We start from the raw sequence: 25,311 nt of genomic DNA, 5'->3' as shown, positions 1-25,311 counted from the left end.
TGACTGGGAGTGATTTGTAAGTGTCCTTTACTCTGTGTGCTCATTGAAGCCTTTCAGTCACCCTCACCCCTCCTTAGACCTAGTCTTGACCGCCGCCAATGCTACCTTGATTGGTCCGGCTTGTCCAGAAGGTTACCCTGTTCCAAGAAACTAGGCTGGCCTTCTGAACCTCTTCCCACCACTAACTATCGCCCGATCTCCATTACTCCTTTTCTGGGAAAACTCTTGGAAAAGCTGGCCATCTTCCAGCTTAACCTTCACACTGAATCTGTTGGTTGTCTCCATGACCATCAGTCTGGCTTCAGAGCGACCAGAAGCACCGGAACTGCTCTCCTGAAAATTTGTGAAGACTTGCTCTCAAACCTCTACACTAACCAACCTTCTGTCCTTATTCTCCTAGGTCTCTCACCTGCTTTTGATACCGTCAACCATGCCATCCTGCTCAACCAGCTCCATGATAACCTGGGTATCACTGATTAGGCCCTGGCCTGGATGCCCCCCTTTCTCTCTGACCGACCCTCCCAGGTCCAACTTGTGTCCTTCCTCTCTTCTGTCTGTCTCTCTACCTATGGTGTTCCCCAGGGGTCTAATCCTTCTCCTTGGCTGTTCAACCAATACATGGCACATTTGCCCACCGTATAGCTGCTCTCTGTTTCAACTTCCAGTGCTATGCAGATGATACTCTGCTCTCTTTCAGGCTCCCCTCAGCTGCCTCTTCTCGCTCTCTCATCCTGGATTGTCTGTCCGCAATCCAGAAGTGGTGTGCCGCCAATGATCTCTGCCTTAATGCCAGTAAGACGGAGATCCTCTTCATCGGATCACCAGCTCCCTCCTTTCCTCTCACTCTCTGTCCACCCACCCTGGCCCCTCTTCCTGCTCCTACCTGTGAGGCTAAGAACCCCAGGGTCATCTTTGACTCCACACTCTCCTTCTATCCTCACATCTCTGACTTCTCCAAGAAGTCAAACTAACAGCTACACCTCCTCAGAGGTATTCTTCCTTTTCTCACTTTACCCTAGAAGCTCACTGCCTCCAGAGCTCTGGTCCTCTCTAGGTTGGACTACTGCAACAGCCTCTTTTTAAATCTACCTGCTTTTACTTTCCGTCCTCTACAACTCATCCAGAACAGGACTGCGAGACTTGTCCTTGGCCTCAAGCCCAGGGATCGTATCTCTCTAGCACTGAAATCTCTTCATTATCTCCCCAGTGGAGGCAAGGATCAAGTTCAAGACCCTCTGCCTCATTCACAAGGCTTTCTGGGGCCGGGGACCACAATACCTCCAACTCTCTCTACCGAGATATCTTCTTACTCGGGCCCTCCGTTCTTCCACCTCCAACTCTCTGGGGGTCAGTTGCTTCTCCAAACAATGAGTTTGGGGCAGATCTCTTTCTTTGGCTGGTGCCTCCGTCTGGAACAGCCTCCATGCCTCTCTGAAACATTAGCAGAACCATCTCTGGTTCCGGAAGCACCTCAAGACCTTCCTCTTTGCTTCTGCCTTCTCTCTTCCCTCCCCTGCTGATTTCCTGTCGGATCCAGGCACTGGGCACCTGGCTACCATCTGAATTCGGGCCCAGGTCCCTGCCTGTCCTGCTGCAAACCTGCACTGCCTTTTGGCACCCCCTGCACTTGTGGTTTGTACCTGTAACCCTACAGTCCCCTCTCGTGCACTTATTAGACACTTGTCTGCACTTCTGAGCACCAGCACTTGCCACCCGCTGGCTGCACTACTTATTTTCCTTGACCTGCACTTCTCCATCCTCCCTCCCCATGCCACTTCTCCCATCCCCGTTCCCTTGCACTTGCGCAATCTGAATGTCACTAGGCCTAGTAAGATCGTTGTTTTTTTGTCCTCCCTCGGTTTCCCCTCCCTAGCATTGTTTCGCCTTGATACACTTGTGTATTGGCGCGTTATAAATGCCGTATCGTTTATCATATCATATCATGGGTTTGTGTTTTATGTATTTTGCATGAAATGTCCTAGATTGACATGCAAAAAGGGTTTATATGGACAGTTCAATATTATTAACATCATCCATAACAGCAAGCTGATTGTTTGTGACAAACAATCTCTATATCGAGGTAATCTTATTATCCAGGTTTTTTAAGCATGTGTTTTAAAGTGCTGGAAGTACAGTTGTGTAAAAAAAGAAATTTATTTTAGATTCTGGGACGTGTCGTTTTCAATTTAGGTTGTGGAAAATAAAGCTGCGATGATATGCTTTTGGCATAATATGTTTCTGTAAGAATGTACATAGTGTCTGATGCTTTACTATGTGATATTTGTATTTTAGAAGTAAACCCCAAGACTGTATTGCTGCAGTTCTTGAAAGCCAAAACTTAAATATTTGTCCAAAGGAGATCACAGAAAATGTGGTTAAGTGCCTCGATTCGGGGGCAAGGTCCGTGAGGCAGAGTAACTTTAAATGCATTTTAGGCTTTTGCCTGAGATTGAACAGCGTTAATTTTAGCGCTTTCTGAGGCGTCGGTTTGGCATTGGGTTTGTGGGCTGCTCGACTGGGTCCAACATGCGGTGCAGTTAAACAAGCAACAATGGCATAGAAGCTTTTGGCTAGGCAGACTGTGTGTATCCATGCAGTTCACAAGTGGTTCAAGTTGGAACCGGAGCTGTTCCTTTATTCCTGTGAGACCCAGTCCAGAAACTCAACTGAGAAGGTGAGTCCTTGTTTTGCCCTTCCCAGCCAGAAGGTTTCCAGACAGCACTTGCAGGGACATCCACCTCCAAAGAGCAGGATACAATATACCAGTGTTTTATTGGCATGTAGAACCTGTCCAAAAGCAGTTAACCCCAAATGGTCCTTTGGGTTGGTTAAGGGAAGAGTATTTACCTCTTCTTGGAGGCCTCTATCACCTCTGTGGCAGATGAATTTCGGCAGACTGTACCCTGGTATAGCTCCAGCGAAATCCTTCTTCTGGAATCTAGAGCTGATTTAATTAAAGGGGTTGTTTCACCCCCTCATATAGTAAATCTGTTGCAGTGGATTGGTAAGGGTCCAATCCTGGCTGCTGTTAATCTTTTGTCCGGTTGCACGTGGAGATGACCGTAACTCTCTGAAGTCTTTGGACACTATGCTCCACCTCCCAGAAGGAACAAGCCGAACAGACTAATGGACAGCCTGTGTGACTAGGTCCCACGGAAGCTACAGTAATGACAAAGCTATAGCCTAAGTAAGACAGCCTGAATAAACAACATAAATGGCAGTACAATATGTGCAGCAGGTTTCTTACCCTCGTTATGAAGCTCTCGGCATCAAAGGAACTCAAAGGAACGCCTGTGAATGACACTGGTGCCTTACAAAACCTAATTCTAAACCTAATTCTAAACCTAATCACCTATGAGGAGCTAATTACCACGGTTTCAGGAAGCACGGGTCTGTTGCATCGTGGAAATGTTACCCTTGTGAGGCACCAAGCACTGCATCATTGGGCTTTTTGTGTAAAATGAGAAGCGTGTGAGAGGAAAGGCCCTCCCGTGTTGTGATGTCATGCGTCCAGTTCCTAACGTAGTGAATGTCACAGATCATAGCATCTGGGATCCCCTAGACGCCACAGCAACCTGTATCTGGACCAGAAAGGATCGGAGACCGTCCCTCCCCTCGCAGGAATGGGCTTCCACGTCCCATTGAGCATGAAGGAATTGCCTCAACATCTTTGCATGGTGAGACAATCCCAGGGTGCTTTGTCTGCAGGTCGGGGGCTGGCACAAGAAATGTGCTTGGCCTATGGAAATCCGATATGATGGAACCCTTCTCTGGGTTGTCACTATTGTTGTGGTGCTCTAGCCATGCCCTACATCAAATACGACTTCAGGAATTACCCACTGGTGCGGCCTTCCCGTTGCTGGCAGAGATTGGCCTTTGAAGCCAGGGACCCCTCTATGGGCATATCCTGTTCGCTAGGAAAGATGACAAGCTTCTCCAGCCATGAACAAAAGCAGGCTCTGGGGATGGGTTTGACATACTCTTGTGAGAGGACCCTAGGCCCAGACGGGCTCATTCTCAAACTGACAGCAGAAGGAGTCACTGGAACTCAGGCTGATAGTAAAATGAAATCAGTAGACTTAAGCCAGTATATCAAACAACATATATGGTTTATATTCATATTTTACCTATGAAATACACACCAGGACCCTAAGAGTTAGTTATATAATTCAAAACTGCTAGTTTACTTTAAAACCATATTTTAACTATGAAATACGCACCAGGACCCTAGGAGTTAATTATATATTTTTAAACTGCTGGTTTACTTTCAAAGGGATTCACGTTTTGCATTCGCAAAAAGTCCAGTGTGAATTTTACCTTTTGGTTCTATTGAAGCCAGTAAGGAATTTTTCGAGGAGTGGATGGGGCATCTTCCGGAGAAGTCGTCAATGTCCCATCCAAATTGTAAACTTCTACCACATTTGGTAACCAAAATCTGTTTTTTTTATTAAAAAAAAGAATTTTATTTATTCGATCATGAACACCAATTTATTACATGAGTAGTATCTTGTAAATATACTACATGGCCATTCTACTATGCACCCATCTGCTAACATCTCCGACCCTTATAGTGCTCATGAGATTTTCTGTTTCAAAATTAAACTTTCAACATTACCTTTTCAGCTTTCCCCTTCCCCCTCCCCTGTGCCTCCCTAACCCCAACTGTATAGCTTAGTTTTCCTCCTCCGGATTTAGAGTCTCATAGTCCGTCTCAGCGGGGGCAGTCCACCGCCTTCCGTTTCTTTTGCTCAATGCGCATGAGCATTTCTAAGTAACAAAGGTTTGTGAAAACGATTTTCCCTGTCTTTTACATATTCATGGAAGGGCCTCCATACTGCCAAAAACTTCTGATGCTGTCCTGCTTTTAAGGCGCATACCTTCTCCATAGCCATCACACCCCAGATCTTAACCCACCACTATGCTATTTTTGGGCCCTCCACCGTTTTCCACCCTTGCGCTAAGGTCATTCGCGCTGCCATCAGCAAGTGTGTGATGAGGGTGACGTTGTACCCAGATGCCGCATATACCCCTACCACTTCCACCCCCAACTGCACCCCTGTGATCTCCTTTGTGTCCCAGTATCTCTTTCCAATAAATTACGGCTTTCAGGCATGTTCACCACATGTGGTATACATTCCCTTCCCCACCACATTGTCTCCAGCACCAGGGGGGATAATTCACATTTATTCCATGTAGTCTGTGGGGGGACAGGTACCATCTATAACAGATTTTATAAGCTGTCTCCTTGATATTTTGTGCACCCTCCTCCAAATCCTTCCCTATTCCTCTTCTGGGATTGGCTCACCAAAGTCTTTCTCCTAATTCTCCTTATAAGAGAGCTTGTCTCCCATTTGCAAGCTATCCAACAACCTAGGCAGACTCGCTATCCCTCTAGTTGTCAAACCTTCCTGAATGGTCAGTTCAAGCCCCATCGGAGCTCTTGTGCCCACTTCCTTCACCTTCATTTGGGAGATCCAATGCCTAATTTGTATATATGTATACCTTTCTTTCTTCTCTATACCAAACATCTGTTTGCATTCTTCAAACAGAAGGGGGGACCCTCCCTGAAACATTTCCCTTAGGTTGATGGAGTCCGTTCCCATCCAGGCATCCCAGATTTATCCTTGTTGGCCTGGGTTGAAATCCGCATTATGGGCCATTGGGGAGAATGGACCTAGTCCACGCTGTATTTTTTTCCTTCTGAGTGCTTGGTCCCACCCCTGCAGAGACACCTCAGTAGCTTCCAGCAGTTGCCCCTCTGCTCCATGGGCCCCTGTGCTGAGAGTATTTAACGCTCTCGTTGGATTGGATGTGACTTCTTGTTCTCTCCCGCACCAACCTTTTGGTTTGTTTTGCCGTGCCCATTTCAACATCGGTGCTATATGATATGATATGGCATTTATAACGCGCCTATACACAAGTGTTTCAAGGCGTGACGAGGCAAGGGAAGGGAACAAACGGAGGATAGACAACGATCCTACTAGGCCAGTTGTCATTCAGATCACGCAAGTGCGTGGGAAGGGGGCAGGGACAGTGCAGTACATGGGAATAAATAAACAATGAGTATGTAATGGCCAGCATGTGGCAAGTGCATGGGTAAGTGCAGACATCCGGTGTCAGGCTGGTGGGGGGACTGTATGGATACAGAAACAGCCCCCAAGTGTGGGGGTTGCCAGGTGGGCAGTGCAGGTGTGTGATTCTGGTGGGGGAGGGACCTGGGCCTGAGAACAGAGGAGGTCCAGGTTGCTAGTGCACTTCCGGTTACAGCCAGAGGTCGGCAGAGGAGAGGAGGAGAAAAAGCAGAAGCAAAGAGAAAGGTTTTTAGCTGCTTCCGGAACTGGAGATGGTTCTCCTCAAGTTTAAGGGAGGAAGGGAGGCTGTTCCAGAGGGAGGCACCAGCCGAGGAAATAGATCTACCACCAACTCATTGCTTGGAGAAGCGACTGAACCTGAGGGTGTTGGAGGCGGATGAGCGGAGAGCTCAAGAAGGAAGATATTTAGGGAGACAGAGTTGAAGGTATTGCGGCCCCGGGCCCCAGAAGGCCTTGTGCACGATGCAGAGGGGTTTGAACTTAATCCTCGCAGCCACTGGGAGCCAGTGCAGAGATTGTAGCCCTGGAGAGGTACGATCCCTGGGCTTGAGGCCAAGGACAAGTCACGCAGTCCTGTTCTGGATAATTTGCAGAGAGGGGAGAGTAGAAGCAGGCAGATTTAGAAAGAGGCTGTTGCAGTCGTCCATCCTAGAGAGAACCAGAGCTCTGGAGACAGTGAGCTTCTGGGGGAAGGAGTGGAAAGGAAGAATACCTCTGAGGAGGTGCAGCTGGTAGTGTGACTTCTTTGAGACATCCGAGATGTGAGGGGAGAATGAGAGTGTGGAGTTGAAGATGAGCCTGAGGTTTTTAGCCTTGCAGGTGGGATTAGGAAGAGGGCCAAGTGAGGCCGGCCAGAGAGCTACAGGAAAGGAGGGAGCAGGTGTGCCGATGAGGAGAATCTGTCTTACTGGCATTATGGCAGAAGTCATTGGTGGCACACCACTCCTGGATAGACAGACAGACAGAGATGAGGGAGGGAGAAGAGGAGGCCGATGGTAGCCTGAAAATGAGCTGAGTGTCATCCGCATAGCACTTAAAGTTGGGGCAGAGAGTGGCAATGCAGTGTGCAAGGAGTGCCAGTTATTGGTTGAACAGCCAGGGAGAGAGGTAAGACCGCTGGGGGACACCGCAGGTAGAGAAAAAGATAGCAGAGAGGAAGGACCCAAGTTGGACCTGGGAGGGTCGGTCAGAGAGGAAAGACGTCAGCCACGCCAGAGCCTGACCAGTGATACCCAGCTTATCACAGAGACGGTTGAGTAGGATGGCATGGTTGACAGTGTCAAAGGCAGAAGAGAGATCAAGCAGGATGATGATGCAAGGGGTGTTAGCGTCAAGGTTGGAGAGCAGGTCTTCACTGATGTTCAGGAGAGCAGTTTCCGTGCTTCTGGCAGCTCTGAAGCCAGATTGATGGTCATGAAGACAACCAACAGATTCAGTGTGGTGATTAAGCTGGGAGATTGGCAGTTTCTCCAGGAGCTTGCCTAGGAAGGGAGTGATGGAGATTGGGCAATAGTTAGCTGGGCAGGAGGGGTCGGCAGAGGGTTTCTTAAGAAGAGGGTGCACAAGGGAGTGCTTCAGGGGGGGATGGGAAGACTCCAGTGGCGAAGGAGTGATTGCAGAAATCAGCCAGGGCAGGAGCCGCTAAAACATCTCTCTACATCTGGGACCCCCAGTCCACCCAGGAGTGATGGGCACATCAGGATTTTCCTTTGTAGCCTTGGTTTTTTTTCTGTGCCATACAAAGGTGATTATTGTAGTTCCTTAATCATTCGGGGTGATATGTCTACAGGGAGGGGAGCCTACCATATAAAGAAAAAAGGGAAGCAGGGTCATCTTAACCGCCGCAATTCATGCGAACCAAGAGTTCCTGGGAATTCCATCTGTGTATATTGTCCTGTAATGGCTTCCAAAGCGGTATTACATTTGCTCCATACAGCCTTCTAAAGTCCCTGGTCAGTTTTATCCCCAAGTATTCTATACTCTCCTCTTCCCAAATTTAGAGGGTACGTTTTACAGTTTTGTAATCTCACCTCGCTCCTCCGTTATATTTAGCGCCTTGGATTTTGTGTAGTTTATGGTGAAACCCGAGATTGTGGCAAATTCTTGTAACCTTTCCATTACTCTAGGTAGTGTGCCTTTAGTATTTTTCAAATATAGTAATATATCTTCGAAGGGATTGTGTCCTCCGATGTATTCCTTATCTTTGATAGATCATCTCCCAGCTTGCTGGCCTCGGAAATGTTTTTTCAGTAGAGGGCGCTGCGCGTCGACGTCCCTCGAGCCGATGTCCCTCGACGGCCTCCGTATCGGCGCCGACGTCACCACGCGTATAAATAGATTCGCGCAGCGTCCGTTGCTCAGCTCCGTTTTTCCGCGCTTCGTGGGGCCTCGGAATATCGTTGCTCAGTTCTTCAGTCAAATATATCAATTATTCCTCGTGTATACCGACTCGTACTCGATGGCTTCCTCACCCAAACCGACGACTCCACGGTCCGGCTTGAAAAAAAAAAATGTCGAGACTGTGGAAAAAAATGTAATTGAGGGATCCTCACAGGATCTGTTTGTGGTGCCTGGGAATCGGGCACCATTGTTCGGAGTGCAAGGACTGCATGTCCATGACGGCGAAAGCCTTGAAGGAGCGTAAGGGGAAGCTTGAGAGAGGTAAGGCAGTTAAAACTTCTTCTAAAGTTTCCTCAGCGGAGTCGAGACATTCGTCTCCTCGCCATCACAAAAGACATTCTCGTTCTAGGTCTCGAAGCAGTTCCCATCACTCTTCGAGATCTAAGCATTCAAAAAAGAGACGTCGAAGATCCCCTTCCTCGTCTTCATCTTCTTCCGTTTCCCCCAAAAGGGTCTCCTGCCCCACAAAACATAGCTCTCACGCTGAGTGGGAGGAATTCAGGAAAAAGATGCTAAGCGTCTTCGACCCCCTCGAAGACTGCTGCGGGTGATACCCTGGGTGAAAGACCCGAAAAATCAAAAAGCTGCGAGTCGCAGTAACCGGCGAAAGAAGCCACTGGAGAACTTCACGAACCCTTGTGTAAAGGCAAAGTTGCGTCTTCGACACCATCGTGGAAGATCCCTTAGACACATAGATCAGCGTTGTCGATGCCGTTATCGAAGGGTTCTTCGACGCACAGGTCAGTCGAGTCGACGCCGAGAAAGGATAAACCCACGGCCACCTCACAGCCAGTGGCCATACCCAGAGCCTCGAGCACGAGAATGTCGTCGGCAACCTTGAGGAATCCCGATACTCTCGAGTTCATCAAGGCCTCTACCACCTTTCTCGATGCCTTTTTCGATGGCTTCGAAGCCTTTAACGTCCACGTTTTCTCAGCCAATCATGACGAATTTGGCTCCTTCTGCTCTAGAAATGGGATTTATACCATTTTCAAGACCTGATCACTCCAGAGTCTTATCTTCTATTTATGAAGAAGGGGAGGATTCGTATCAGGAAAGACCTTTTGAGTTGCAGGGATCTGCAACTTCTGCACCAGAGAGGAATTTACCTCTGAGGAAGGTAGGTTGAAAGACCTCCATGAATCCCTACAGGAAGCAGGTGGGTTGGACACTTCCCCAGAAGTGGAATTTGCCACACCAGACCCAGGGGAACATGCTGAAACCCCTTATAGAACCTTGATGGCAAGGATAATAGAGTTTATGGGATGGTCCACACCCTCACCTGCTTTTCAGCAAGACGACCTCACAGACATCTTGGTCAAAGGTCCACAGGAGGATCCTGTGGTGCCATTTCATGCGGCATTACAAAGGAGAATATTGGCAAACTGGGAAACACCTGAGGTAATCCTGGCGGTTAACTAAAAATTATCAGCTAAATATCGGGTGTCTTCTGCTGACCCTGAATATTTATCCAAACACCCAACTCCGGAGAGTTTGGTTGTTCAGGCAGCTACTTCAGCAGGTAGTAAATCGGCTTACCCTACTGTTCCACAGGACAGGGATGATAAGAGATATGACTCTATGGCCAAAAATGTATTTTCCGCATGTAGCATGGCGTTAAAATCCATCAATGCTACTTGTACGCTCGCAAGGTTCAGCCACACACTTTGGGAGTGTGCTTCATCAGCGGCTGACTGCCTCCCGGAGGGTGAAGAAAGGGAAGCCTTTCTCAACATCATTAAGGATGGTAAGGACGCAATGTGCGAATCCCTTCAGACTGGCATCGATTCTGCTGACAGCATCAGCAGGGCCATGGCGGCAAGTACAACAACCAGGAGATTTGCTTGGTTGCGAAAGTCTGGTTTTGCTCCAGATGTGCAAAGCAGACTCTTGAATATGCCCTTTGACGGCACTTCTTTGTTTGGTAAGAAGGCGGATGACCGTTTAGAAAAACTACAAACATCAAAGGCAGCAGCAAAATCCCTAGGAGCTGCAATCCATCAGACACCATATCGCCCCTCAGGAACCTCTTGGAGAGGTAAGTCCTTTCGCTTTTATTCCGCATTCGGAAAAGACAGAGGACAGCCGGTTCAAAGGGGTCAGAAAAAATTCACCCGAGGTGGACGGGGTAAAAATACAAAAGCCGCTGCAGCAGCAGGTGCCTCTTTACCCTCGGCATCTGTATCAGCCGCCTCCAAACCGCTCTGAGGACTCTCCTCACAAGACACCACTAGGGGGCAGGTTAACTCAACATCTGACGGAATGGCAGGCTATTACGTCAGATGCTTGGGCATTGGAGACAGTTGCCCAAGGTTACTGCCTGCCCTTTCTACGCATCTCTGAGTCATCCACCGGGGAACAGCTCTCTGAAAGTTCCAGATCCACTCCTCTTGCAGGAAATTGTAGACCTGCTAGAGAAAGGTGCCATAGAACAGGTACCTGTAGCGGAGAGGAACAAGGGCTGGTACTCCCCCTACTTTCTCATACCAAAGAAAGACAGAGGACTGAGACCTATCTTGGATTTACGAGAATTGAACAAGTTCCTCAGGAAGGACAAGTTCAAGATGGTAACTCTCTCTCAGATCCTTCAGGCCCTCCAGCTCCAGGACTGGCTGGTATCTCTGGACCTCCAGGATGCTTATTTCCATGTGCCAATCCATCTCAAACACAGGAAATACCTGAGGTTCGCAATTGGCGGCTCTCATTATCAATTTCGAGTTCTGCCATTTGGGCTGACCTCCGCCCGAGGGTCTTCACCAAGCTAATGTCGGTAGTGGCTGCAAGTCTAAGGAGGGAAGGGATCCATGTCTAACCCTACCTAGACAATTGCGGATCAGAGCTGTATCTTCGGAACAAGCTCAGATCCAGCTAGATTATGTCTGCCACCTCCTTCACAAACTGGGCTTCTCCCTCAATTTAAAGAAGTCACAGATGATACCATCACAGAGACTCCAGTTCATTGGAGCGGTCCTGGACACTTTCCTGAGAAAAGCCTCGCCACCAGAGGTGAGGGCTCAAGATATTCTGCAGATGGTCACCAAGTTTCAAAATGCCCAACGTCTCCCAGCCTTCGACATTTTGAGGTTGCTAGGCCTCATGGCATCCTGCATCTTCCTTGTGCCAGAGGCTCGCCTGAGAATGAGATCTCTTCAGTGGGCACTGAGAACTCAGTGGTCGCAGTTCTCAGGGAGAATGACAGACCTCCTTCAGGTTCCGGACAAGGTGGCTCGAGACCTTCAGTGGTGGGCCTGCCAGGAAAACATCTTGAAGGGGGAACTGTTTTGGCAACCATGGCCGGAGATAACAGTAGTCGCAGATCCCTCACTCACGGGGTGGGGAGCCCGTAAAAACGACTTGACCATCAGCGGTCGTTGGTCTCCATCGGAGTCCAGACTACATATCAACCTGTTAGAGCTGAGAGCAATCAGACTAGCGCTGAAAGCTTTTCTGCCATCTGTACAAGGGAAAAATGTCCTGATAATGACGGACAACACAGTGGCCATGCACTACCTCAACAAAAGAGGAGGCGTAGGATCACTGCCACTGTGCAGAGAGGCAATGCAGCTCTGGTTTTGGGCAATTCAAGAAGGAATCTCTCTATCGGCAGTTCACCTAGCCGGAGAGAAGAACTTGACGGCGGACGCTCTGAGCAGGCAGGGCACAGTCTCCCACGAGTGGGAATTAACTCAGGAAGTCCTTCAGGAGATCTTCGCCCTTTGGGGAACCCCTCAAGTGGATCTGTGTGCCACCAGTACCAACAGAAAGTGCGATCTGTTTTGTTCAGGGGAATTTCCCCCGAGATGAGCTCTAGGGGACGTGTTTGTAGCTGACTGGGAGTTTCCACTCCTGTACGCGTTTCCACCAGTCCCTGTCATTCCTCAAATGATCAGGAGGTTGAGAAGATTCCGGAGGACCATGATCCCAATTGCCCCAGACTGGGCCAGGAGAACGTGGTACCCGGACCTTCTGGACATGTCAATCTGCCCTCCAATTAGTCTTCCACTCAAGGAGAATCTTCTCACAGAAGGGAGGTCAGGTTCTCCATCCAGACATCAGAACCCTCAACCTTCACGCCTGGGTTCTGAAAGGTTGAGATACAAGATTTGGGACCTCCCTGATGACGTCATGGAAGTGTTGTTTTCGGCCAGAAGGCCAGCAACAAAGTCTTTATACCGCTGCTGTTGGAACAAATTTTGCAGCTGGTGTAGAGAAGAGAATATCGACCCCTTTTCATGTGGTACACCAAGGGTGTTATCCTTTCTACTCTACTTGGCAAATTCAGGCCTTCAAGTTGGCACTATCAAAGGCTATCTCGCAACGCTATCGATCTTCAAGCGCACTGCGGAGGAACCTTCGTATTTCAAATTACCCTTGGTAATACAAGTTCTAAAGGGATTAACTAATGTCTACCCTCCAAGACCTTTCCAGGTTCCTTTATGGGACTTAAATTTAGTCTTAATGATGGGTACTCCTTTCGAACCACTCCACTCTTGTTCGCTAAGATTTCTCACCCTTCAAACTGTCTTATTAGTGGCTTTAACATCTGCTAGAAGGGTGAGCGAATTACAAGCTCCATCTTGTAAACCCCCTATACAATTTTTCATAAAGACAAGGTTGTCCTACAGGTGAAGCCTAATTTCCTCCCAAAGGTGGTTTCTGAATTCCACATCACTCAGAAAATTACTTTACCTTCATTCTATCCGCCTCCCCATCCGGGGAAAGAGGAAGAAAGGCTACAAAGGCTGGACCCAAGGCGGGCTTTAAGCTTTTACATCAGCAGACTTGCTAGGATTAGGCAAGCAGACCAACTGTTCGTGGGTTACTCAGGGCACAAGTTGGGACTACCAATAACAAAACAAACCATTTCCAGATGGATTATTTTGGCCATCCTGGAATGTTACAAACTGGCAGGGAAAGAGCCTCCTCAAAATCTTAGGGCTCATTCAACCAGGGGTATCGCAGCCTCCTCGGCCCTCCAAAGAGGGATTCCGGTTCGAGACATATGTGCGGCTGCCACATGGTTGTCCGCACATACCTTCACAAGATTTTACAAACTGGATTCCTCCTTTAGTCAAGAGACTATGTTTGGCAAAGCCGTATTACATTCGGTTCATTCCTAAAAGGAAACATGGCGTTTTACTCCCACCTCCAATTGCACACCACTGCTATGGGAGTCTATCAAAGATAAGGAATAAGTCGGAGGACACAATCCCTTCGAAGAACAAGTTACTTCTTACCTTGTAATGTTCTTTCGATGGGATGTTCCTCCGTTAGGGGGCATCCCTGACGCGTGCCTCTCGGTATTCTAATCTGTGCCAAGCTCTGCCCATTAACTAAAAAATGTTTTGTTGGTATTTGAAAGTTCGCTAGAACCATCCTAATAAAGTCATGGCCACATCCAAATCTCTCCAGGACCAACCGCAAGTATCCCCAATCTAAGCTATCGAAAAGCCTGCTGTGCAAGTAATGCTGCTACAGAGAACCGCTGTCCTGCTCTTGTCCCCAATATGTCTATGGTGCGTCTTATATTGTCCTGTGTATGCCTCCCCGCTATAAGGCCCGCCTGATCCCCATGTATAATCCCTGGTAGTACCTTCATTAATCTTGCTGCTAAGACCTTAGCTTACATTTTGGCGTCACTATTTAGCAGTGCAATGGGGCGATAGCTGGCACAACCTGTGGGTTCCTTTCCTGGTTTAAGTATCAGTATTGTGGTGGATTCCCCCATGTACTCTGTGATCCTGCCACTCTCCCTTGTGAAGTTAAAGAATCGTGTTAATGGTGCCAGCAGCTGTGATCTAAAGGTTTTATAGTACCCATTTCCTAGTCCATCCAGGCCTGGAGTTTTATTAGTTGGTAAGACCGTTATTGCGTCACTGTACTGTTATCGGGCCATTTAATGTGTTCCTGCCTTCCTCGGATGTTTGGGGTAAAAGCAGTGTTGACATATAAGTGGTTTGTAAAGGGGGGTCTAGTAAAAGAGAGGGGGAGAGGGGTACTATCTAGATATTACAATTTTGTTTAAGACAAGACTTGCAAAGCAATCCAAGCTAGTGTTGCCAAATGGCAATTCAACAGTTAGTCAATAAGAAATGTTCAATGAAGACTTCACAGAAGCTGAAGTGAACATATATTTAATTTGACCAGGGTGTAAGTGTTACCCCATATAATATTATTCTTGAACAAATTAAATACAAATCTATTCAGTAAAACACAAATATTTTTCACAATAATAGGTATTTTCCAAAGAAAAAACAATGTGTCAACATTTAACACACGTGCAAATACCCATCAACATCATCAATGTTTTCCAGAAATTCTATAAAAAGTGTCCATTGACTCAGTAGACGAAATGTCCAAGTAAACTCAAATTGCTGTTGGTATCAAACAACTGTAGCCAACGCATTTCAAAATGTTTGTTCATCTTCAGGGAATTTGAGATTAAATGTTCCCAATTTGTTTAAATGTCTGTCCAACCTGCAAAATGTAACGGGTATAGGTACTAATTAGTCTCATCTGTTTCTGAAAGATGTGTCTTTTACAGAATTCAATATAAGTAAATGCAAGGTACTAACCTTCTTCTGTATGTCAATGTGTCATTTTTATCTTGTACAAAACCTATGGAAGAAACCATAGGGTTCCATTGTTAGTTCATTGAACAATTCAAAGAGGTGGGCTAACTGTTCTATATATCAGAAAGGATCATTTCTGTTCCTGCCTCTATATGCAGCATAGGCAGATATAAAGATGTTTTGGTCTGTACTCACCCTCGCCGTGGAACTTGCCATCTGCGCGGGGAGGTGCACCAAAAATATAAGGCCCTCGTGACTCACAAACTCCCCCCCCCCCCCGTTGTCGTTGTGACAACAGCGGTGCCTCTTCTAGTGAAATTGAGAGCGGATTATAATGTTATTGATCTACCAAGTGTAGATCATGCTGTAAATGCATCATTGTGTAGAGATGTGAAAAGTAGAGCCGCCGTCTCTGTGTGTGCCATAACCTTCTCCCAGAGATGGGGGATATGGTATGCAGTACAGATCCAGACTGGATCAGTGTATTGGCACGGCCGGGAATGCGACAAGGGGGGGAAATCCGACAATGGTCCGGAAGCCCCCCAGGCGCACCCCAGGCCATGCTGGATTTATGTACGCTGTTAACAAGTTTACACAGTAACATGTTGACCCTAAATATGGTATAATGGGGTTGCATATGTGTGACTGGACAATAATACTTCACATATCCTAGGAAAAACCAGGCCTCCCATAACGAATGGATCCAGTATATACGGTGATCCTAGCCCTAGTGTCTTAAAGCCTCACGTAACTGATGGATCCAGTGTATTACTCAAATACAGTGATCTTAGTCCTGGTGTCTTAAAGCCTTTTTAGGTTAGGTGTAAAAAACAGGTAAGGACACCTAGAATGTGTCCCTTTGTTACCCAGCAAAAATTGAGGTCAGCCCTACTGAATGTCATGAAAGCACAGTAATTGAAAACCCAGAGAAATACAATGAATTACATATCTTAGTAGTTCCTCTTCTCAACAATATCTCGCAGGTTTGTCACCCACTCAGTCTTGTAACAACCCTGATTGACAAAGTATAAGGTCAAACAAAGCACATAAGGTCAAATTCACAATTCATGCTCTTCGGGCTTAATGTGTCGAGTGTGTCTATCCAAACAATTTCCCTTTGTAACAACTTCTTTTGTAAATCGCCTCCCCAGGGTCCTAGCCTGACCTGTTCTAGGATTACACATTTTAATTGTGCCACCGTATGTCTGGACTCCTTAAAATGTACTGCCACCGGTGATTTCATGTTCTGAGTCCTGGTGTTCGACTTATGGTCTGTCCATCTAAACTTAGCCTTACAAATTGTGATCCCCACATATACAATCCACTTGGGCACTTCAACGCATACACCACATCGGTGGCATCACAAGTACAGGAGTGTTTCAGTTCAATATTATTTCCCGAGAAGGGGTGGCTGGTCATAGCTCCAGTGATAACATTTCCGATGTTTGATCTTGCCTGTGTGATGTTCAAATAGTTCTGCTTTTATCAGGCTGTTCCGTAGGGCCTTGCTTTTCTTGTAGGCAGAAATAGGTGCATGGGGAAATACATTTAGTAACTGTGGATCTAGTTGTAACTTAGACCAGTTTTTCTTGACAATTCTTTTGATTTTTTTTCACTCTGGAGAGTGAGTGGTTACATATACCAATGATCCCACTGATTTAAAAGGTTTTGGCTCCAGTAGGGTTTCACATTGTACTCCCTCCACTTTTCTAGCTATTGTGAAGACAGTGGATGACTTGTATCCTCTCTCAAGGAACTTTGTTTCCAATGTCTTTGCCTGGTGTCTATATTCGTCAGTGTCCGAGATGTTTCTCCTGTATCTTAAAAATTTACTTAAAGGTAAACTATCCAGTGTTCGCTGTGGGTGAAAGCTAGTCGCCAGCAGAAGTCTGTTCCTGTCCGTGGATTTGGTATAAATTCTTGTGTTCAGACGGTCCATATCCTAATTAATTTGTACATCCAGGAAGTTGATGGTGGTGTCACTGGTTTGGGTTGTGAACTTAATTCATGAGTTCATGTTTTTCCTCATGTGAAAGAATTCTTCCAATTCTTATGTTAGACCTGTCCATATTCCAAACACATCATCCGCGTCGCGCTTGGTCTATACAATGGATGTTTAGTGCAGTAACTACCAGATTAGACCTCCATGGATGGTTTATGTAGGAATCATGCATCTCAGTACAGTGATTTGTCAAGTGCCACCATTATCTATGTTAGAAACTAAAGGACGCCTGTGGTGTTCTATCGAGGTACTAGTAATCGCGTGCCGCCGTCCCCCGTGACTAGACATCGTGGGATATAACGACGTGCTCCGATGTACTTTTTTGTTACAAAAAGGTACTTGTAATCACACAAATTGCTTACCTGACTGGAGTATCCATGTCCAAATGAGTAGTTGCCTCAGTATGGGGCTGTGCCTATGTGGCCTGTTAATGGGTTGTCATGGTGATTTCGCGCATGCGCGTGTCACAATGACCCTGCCGGTCACCATCTTGGAGTGGGAGTAAAACTGTGTACTCCCCCGCCGTTGTCGTGACAACAGTGCTGCCTCTTCTAGTGAAATTGAGAGCGAATTGAATTGTATGCAGTACAGGTCCAGACTGGATCAGTGTATTGGCACAGCCAAGAATGCAGCAAGGGGGGGGAATCTGACAATGGTTCGGAAGGGGTATGAGGGGTATAGGCCTTCCCGTTTCAGCAGCCCTTTGTTGAATCTTTCCATTATTTCCAATTTCTCCTCTTCCGCCATACATAGTCTCCCTTGTTCGTTTTTAAGTTGGATTATATAATTACGGGATCTTTGTTTCCTTAGTTTGGCGGCTAAGAATTGATTAGCTTTCCCATCCCGAGTAAAGTATGTTTGCTTAGTGTTTAATAGTGTCTGTGCCACGCGATCTGCAACATGCGCTTCCAACTAGGATCTGACTTTCCGTAGGGCTCTCAACGATTTTTATGTCTGTCGTGCTTTAAGCTGCTTCTCTGTTTCCTTTACCCCCCCGCACCCTCCAACCCCCCTCTTCCAGTTTCTTTGTAATGTGACCTTTCTCTCTAATATATGCTGAGGATTGCGATATAAATTCTCCCCGGACCACTGCTTTCCCTGCGTCTCATACTATCCTCCAATCTGTTTCCGGTTATCATTGTCTTTGAAATAGTTGTTTGTTTTCTCCATATGTTCTCTAAGTGGAATATCCTGCAATATCATCTCTCTCAGGCTCCAATGTTTCTGACATTTCCCGTTGTCTTTGGCCACTTCAATTTGTATTATTACTGGGGCGTGATCAGAAAGGTATTTAACCCCAATTTCTACTTTTATCACTTGTGGGATCAGTGTTGCAGAGACTAAGACCATGTCAATCCTTGAGTAGCCCTTGTGTACAGCCGAGTAGTGTGTTTCCTCCCTATCTTGCTCATGAAAGAATCTCCATGTTTCAATTACTCCTAGATCTCTAAAAAAAAATATCCCCAATGCCTGCCAATTCTTCCCATCTGCTGTGGAGGCCAGGAGCGTTTTGTCTAATGTAGGGTCCATCACACAGTTAAAATCTCCACCAATCACCACCTGTCCTTCACACCACCCTGCCATTTTCAGCAGTATCTCTCTTAAGTAGATATCCTGTTTCTCATTGGGAGCATACATTGTAATCAGTGTGTAGAGCTGGTCCCTTATTGTACCCTTGAGCACCAGGTATCTACCTTCACTATCTTTCAGTAAGTATTGCTTTTTAAACACCAGACTTGCGCCAAGCAGGATTGCAACCCCTTCGTCTTTTTCCTGCGTGATGCATAATATTGCTTGGGGAAAGCCTTGTGCGACATCCTCTGCTCATCCTTGGGGAGATGATGTGTCTCCTGTAGGAACAGTAGTGATGCCTGAAGTTCAAACAGTCTCCCCAATATTGAAAGGCATTTAGCTGGTGAATTTAAGCCCTGTACGTTCAAGGTTATAATCATCGCCTCAGCCATCCGTTATATCTTTGGTACTGTATACCTTTAACTTAAGTCCTCTGTCCCTTTCCCCTTCCTCCCCATCCCATACAACAACCCCAAGGACTCTAAACCATACATCAACCCTTTTCCAACTCCCTCCCCTAACCCCAACTTCCCCTCCCCTTCCACCATCCTCCCCCACCTTCTCCCTGAGTCTCCCCTTTCCCTTTACCCCAAAATGACCAGGGTTCTCCGGAACCCCCCCTTGTGTCCCCTCAGGGCGTTGGGCCTTGTACAATCTTGGGAATTCCCTCTGCCAGGATATTTCCATACTCTGATGTGAATTCCTAGGTGTCTCGCCTATCCACCTCCATCCAGGCCCTCACTTTACTTGGCTTATTGTTTTATTAAGCCCTCCTCTCCCCTTCCAGACCACATTTATTGGCTTGCACCCATGGCTTCACCTCATTCATCGACTACCCATACGTTCATCATTTCGTATGGGGACCTGACAGTTTTACTTCACTTCCACGCCTCGTTCCCTTGTCCGTCGACCATTTCCATGGTCTGGCAACTTCGTTTGAAGTGTTTTGCTTTGGCCCCTGCTCCTCTTGGTTCGAGTCTCCTTCCGTCTGCAACAGCGATAATCCTCCCTCACACGTGGTAATCCGTTGCTGCTTGCTTTCCCATGTAAAGAGCAGTCAAACAGGAATGTCCATTTGTAGACTGTGTTTTGCAATTAAAGCCTTCGTAAACCGGCTGCAGCAGTCTTCTTTTGGGTAATGTTAATAGTGCCAGGTCCTGATCTAGCTGAATTCGAACTCTGTTTTCAATGCATGTTGCGTTCTTGCCGCTCTAAGTTTTTCCTCTTTCATGGTGTATGAGGTCGGGGCTATTAAAAAGTCTCTGGATCTCTCCTCTTTGGGCCCAATTCTATGCACCCTATCTATCAGTAAATCTTTGGGTTGCATTCCTGGTTGGAGGCTGCTAAAACAGTGTTGCATAGCAACTTTTAGGTCAGTGTCCATGACTGACTTGACCATTCCCTTGACCCTTATGTTAGACCTGCAAGGCCTATTCTCCAAGTCCTTTGCCTGAATTTCCAAGTTATGTGTTGCTCTGGCTACTTGTTCCAGCAAAATGCTGTTCTGTTTCACCTCCTCAGTCATTTCAGTTAGGCTGTCCTCAACCACATCCACTCTACTGCCCAGTTCGTTGATTTCTCTTCTGACCTCTTGAAGCAATGACTTAAGTTCTTCCTTCATTTTCCTGAATTGGTCCTGAAAGGATTCCATCATCCTATTTTCCATTCCCTTTAAACAGTCCTGCAGCTCCTCTTTGTTTTGTGCCATCTTAGGTGGTGTTTCGGTGTTATCCTTTCCCCCTGTTTCTTTTGCTGGTTCTGCTATTTGTCTCTCTACCGGCTGTTGCTGCATCAGCACCATTCAAATTGCCCCCTTGCAGTCTGGTTGACCTTTTCGCTCTTGCTGGGGTGCTTCTGGTCTTAGTCCCTGGCATATGTGAACTAACACGTCACCTCGCACTTATTCTGACACCTACTGTGTGTTCAGGAGGGAGGGCCGCTGCTCAATTATCTTTCAGCTTGTTTTTTTGCCAATTATGCATCTGTTGTATGTTCCCTATCCACTGCCAACCATTCTTCTCCTTTCGGTCCTGCTGCCTCGTATTGCCTTAATCTCCTCACCCCCCACTTGAGCGGCTCTAGGACTTCTGGCCCCAGTATCTTCCCTTTCGAGGGGATTGGGTCCTCTGACGTATTCCATATCTATAACAGGTAATGTCCACAGATGTGCTGCTTCGGAAAATCTTTGGCGTCTGGGTCCTGCGTCGATGACGTCGATGCGCCGTCCCCGAGGACCTCCTCCGACGGCCGACGTCACCCGATGTGATAAGTAGGACGCACAACGCCCATAGCCTCAGTTCTGTTTTTTCCGCGAACGTGTTCGCTTCGTGAATCTCGGTACGCCTCGACTCTGAGTTTGCTGTTTTCTATTCTCGGTTCATTGAACCTGTTCGGTTTGTTGTGAAGACCTGATCGTGGCAATGGCTGTCATGAGCACTGCTCCCGAGAAGCCAAGTCAAGCCCAGCATCCCCGGAAGCAGGCTCACGACCCTCGTCCCCGGCTCCAGCAAACCCCTATTGGGGCCCTTTGGACCATGTCCTGGCGCCTCTGGCGCCAGGCTCATAAGGAACCTCAGTCCCGGCGCCAGGGGCGCCGGGCTCATAATTCTTGCAAAGGTGCTTGGGTGGACCTACCTGTAGCAGACCATGCTGCATACTCGCCTTTGCAAATGCTGGCAGGATGAAGTCCCCAGCCTTCTGCTGGGAGGAATTATTCCCTGAACTGGGACTACTTTCTTACCTGGGTGGGGCTGGTGCCACTCCTTAGCTCTGGAACACAGGAACGCTTTTACCTGGGCGAGGCTGAGGAAGAAGACACACAATCACTCCAACACTATTTAAACCACACCCAATTGGGAAAACGTGCTTCGCGTTATTCTGCATCTGCAGCAGGACGCTCACCGAGTCAGCTCCAGCATTCCAGTGACATCTCCAGCTTCAGCTCAGCAACCTGTGGAAGAAAGACACGAGAACTGTACTTACCATCCAGGAATCCAGACACCGGCAGAACCTGCAAGCAAAAGAAACATAAGGTTAGCAAGTTGAAACACGTTCGCAGCCGCGCTCGCTTACCTGATCCATCTGTGCTTTCACAGATTCTTCGCGGCCTTCTCTTCAGCAGCCTAACGGCACCTGTAAAGACAAAGAACATTGTTAAGTAGGAATCGGGTGAAGGCGGCCGCATTTACTTTTCTTACCTGCTTTTGTGCGCGTATTACGATCTCTTCAACCGCAGCAGCCCGGCACCTGAAAACAAGAAAAGACATTATTTAAGTGCCATTAAAGACTGCAAGAAAGCCTAACACTTACGTGTTTCCCCACGTGCATCCGCGACTGGGAAAACGCCCGCAACATCTCAAGACCTGAAAACAGAAAACCAGGGACATTATTGAGGTGTCATTGAAATTCCCATACCTACGTACAACCGCACGTGTCGCGCTCTCAGTGACCACGCCCTCAGCATCCAGGCACCTGAAAAAGACAATGCAAAAACTTCATTAAAGGTGCCCATCTCTTCAAGACTATAAACTCTTTATACTTACTGGCATCCGCTCGTGCAGTAACAGCGGCATCACCTTTTGGCATCTCAGCTCCTGTGCCACTTCTAAGGCCACAAAAGACTTTGAGGATCTACAGTGACGTAACTGGAACCCACGCACCCCTGCATAAGTCGCAGGATGGAGAGCCCAGCATTTATACGCCTAAGGTGAGAGCTCACCAGGACATTGGACTTTTGGAGAGTTGGCGATTAGTGAGGAGGAAGTCCAGCCAAACGGTCATTAAACCTTTTTTCTTCCGCCTGCAGAAACCTTACCCTGCAAGCCAGACGGTCAATAAGAGGAAGCCCAGTCCAGAGAGTCATCCGAGCTCTACACTTCTCAATTGAAGAGACTATAACAGTTCAGCCGGGACCAGCGCCTCCGTGGGAATCAGGTGAGCGTTACAATGTCTTTCTCATCTTCGACCCCGCGTCCGGGCTTCAAGAACTGCGGGGACTGTGGGTCCAAGATGTCGGTCACGGACTCGCACGACACCTGCCTCTGGTGCCTCGGGGAGGCCCACGATACGGACGACTGTGTCGACTGCCAGACGCTCACTGCAAAGGCCTTGCAGGAATGCAAGAAGAAGCTGTCGGTAGGCCGGGTGTCTAAGCCCCGGAAGTCGAGGTCTGCGGGGCTTAGTCTCCGCGTCATCGTCGGAAGTCCGGTGGGTCTCCTTCCAGGAGTCGGTCTCGCCACTCCTCTGCCTCTTCTAGGCATTCCAGGAAGCGCTGGCATAGGTCGCCTTCCCCGTCCTCTTCCGAGGACTCCACCCGTCGGGGGGTCGCTTATCCCTCCATGCAAGCGACACCAGAGGAATGGGCTTCCTTCGGGAAACAGATGCTAACGATTCTGGAATCGCAGGGCACCGGTCCGTCCGCGCCTCTGAGTGGTGTCGGTCGGCACCGGTCGAGAGACACCGCCCATACGCCTTCGGGCTCGGGTGGTCGGCACGGCTTGCGGGAGAGGTCCCGCTCGGACAAGGGTAGCTGTTCTCGCCATGCCCGTTCCAGGTCCCGGTCCTAGACGCGCTTGTGACCGCGTGATCCTGTGCCGTCTTCGAAGAAGACGTCGACGCCTGTTGCGCCGAGGTCGTCGACGATTTCTCTCGAGGCTCTGCCTCCGAGGGGGTCGTCGACGCCATCGGCGACGAGGTTGTCGAGAGACACACTCGGAGCTCCGGCTTTGAGGACTGTGTCGACGCCGCAGATGCTGGAGGCCTTGCAGCTGATGTCGATGCCAATTCGCTCGATGTCGACGCCTTTTCTGTCGACGCCGGTGCCGACTCGTTCTACGCCTTTTCTGTCGACGCCGGCGCCGACTCGTTCGGCTCCCTCAATGCCTTTCGAGGCAGTGGTGTCGGAGGGGCCCCGTGGCACGGGGTTTGCCCCTAGAAAGGCTATGGCTAAGGTCTGGCACTGCTTTGGTCCGCAGAGGTCTTCCTCTCCGCGCCTGGAGTACATTTCAGAGGGTGATGGAGGCTCTGATGGCGGTCTGGTTTCCGTTACGGTTCCAGATGACCTTATCTCGGGCCATAGCCAGTTTGATGACCTGAGGCAGTCGCTGCATGATGCCAGTGGTCTGGACACCTCTCCGGAGGTGGAGTTTTGTCGGCCGGAGCCTGGCACTCATGCCGATTCGTCATATCGGCGCCTTATGTCTCGGGTTACCGAGTACTTGGGTTGGTCAGCTCCCCCGGGGGAGTTCGTTCAAGATGATCTAACGGACATCCTTGATCTCGGTCCACCCACTGACACGGTCTTGCCTTTTCATATGGCTCTGCAGCGAAGGGTGGCGGCGGCTTGGACTGCACCGGAGAGTCTCCCGGCAGTGGGCAAGTCTTTGTCGCGAAAATACCGTCCAGCCAGTAGCGACCCTTGCTACTTGTCTAGGCACCCCACCCCGGAGAGTTTGGTGGTGCAGGCGGCTACGGCCCCGGCAAAGCAGGCGTCGTATCCTACCATCCCTCCGGATAGGGACGCAAACGTTTTGACGGCTGGGCGAAGAAAGTGTTTTCTTCGAGGGGTATGGCGCTTCAGGCGGCCAACTCCATATGTGCCTTGTCTCGTTTCACACACACTCTGTGGAACTGTGTTGCATTAGCGGCTGATCATATTCCCAAAGGGGACAAACGGGATGGTTTCCTTGCTATGGTTCAGGATGGCAAGGATGCTATGTGTGAGGCCGTTCAGTCGGGTTTGGACTTGGCGGATTGTGTCAGCCGGTCCATGGCGGCGAGCACCGTAATGCGCAGGTTTGCGTGGTTGCGGAAGTCTGGGTTCGCTCCTGATATGCAGTCCCGGCTCCTCAACATGCGTTTTGATGGTGAACACCTTTTTGGCAGCAAGGCTGACGAGAGCCTTGAGAGGTTGCAGACCTCCAAAGCTGCAGCAAAATCGTTGGGCGCTGCAGTTCGCCAACCTCTGCCTTTTCGTCCTAGGGGACAGCAATGGAGGGGAGGTTCCTTTCGCTATTACTCGTCCTTCAGTAAAGCGAGAGGAGCTAGCAGTCAAAGAGGCCATCGTAAGAGTGCCAGAGGTGGAAACAAAAGTACTCGAGGTGCCAAGGCCGCTCGGGCAGTTGCCTCTTTGCCCTCAGGCAACGCCGCAGCCGCTACCACTCAGTCATGAGGCCAGGTCCCATGGTTCGCCGGTTGGGGGAAGGCTGGCACAGCATCTTGTAGAGTGGCAAGCCATTACTTCGGATGTGTGGGTTCTGGAGATCATAACCCACGGCTACTGTCTTCCTTTTCGGCAGAGGCCTCACGACAATCCACCAGGGAACCTCTCTTTGAAGAGTCCGGATCCGCTCCTTGCGCAGGAAATTCAAGCCCTGCTGGAGAAAGGCGCCATAGAACTGGTGCCTGTAGCGGAGAGGAACAAGGGATGGTATTCCCCTTATTTTTTGATTTCAAAGAAATACGGGGGATTGAGACCCATCATGGACTTGAGCGGTTTGAACAAACTCCTCAGGAAGGACAAGTTCAAGATGGTGACTCTTTCTCAAGTCCTCCAGGCCCTTCAACTTCAGGACTGGTTGGTGTCTCTCGACCTCAAGGATGCTTACTTCCACGTGCCAATCCATCCCAAGCACAAGAAGTACCTGAGGTTCGCGGTTGGCGACTCGCACTTTCA

At 48.5% G+C, this 25,311-nt stretch overlaps 1 protein-coding gene across 1 annotated transcript in view; it reads left to right on the top strand.

The window, feature by feature from the left end:
- Nucleotides 1-25,311, top strand: part of TSPOAP1 (TSPO associated protein 1) — a 3,887,333-nt gene that overhangs the window by 142,846 nt on the left and 3,719,176 nt on the right. The gene's annotated exons all lie outside the window — the stretch shown is intronic.

This window comes from Ambystoma mexicanum, chromosome 9 (assembly GCF_040938575.1).
Source record: "Ambystoma mexicanum isolate Mex_15411 chromosome 9, UKY_AmexF1_1, whole genome shotgun sequence".
Taxonomy (NCBI): domain Eukaryota; kingdom Metazoa; phylum Chordata; class Amphibia; order Caudata; family Ambystomatidae; genus Ambystoma; species Ambystoma mexicanum.
The sequence above is the reverse complement of the archived record's forward strand: the minus strand, read 5'-3'. Positions and strand labels throughout refer to the sequence as shown.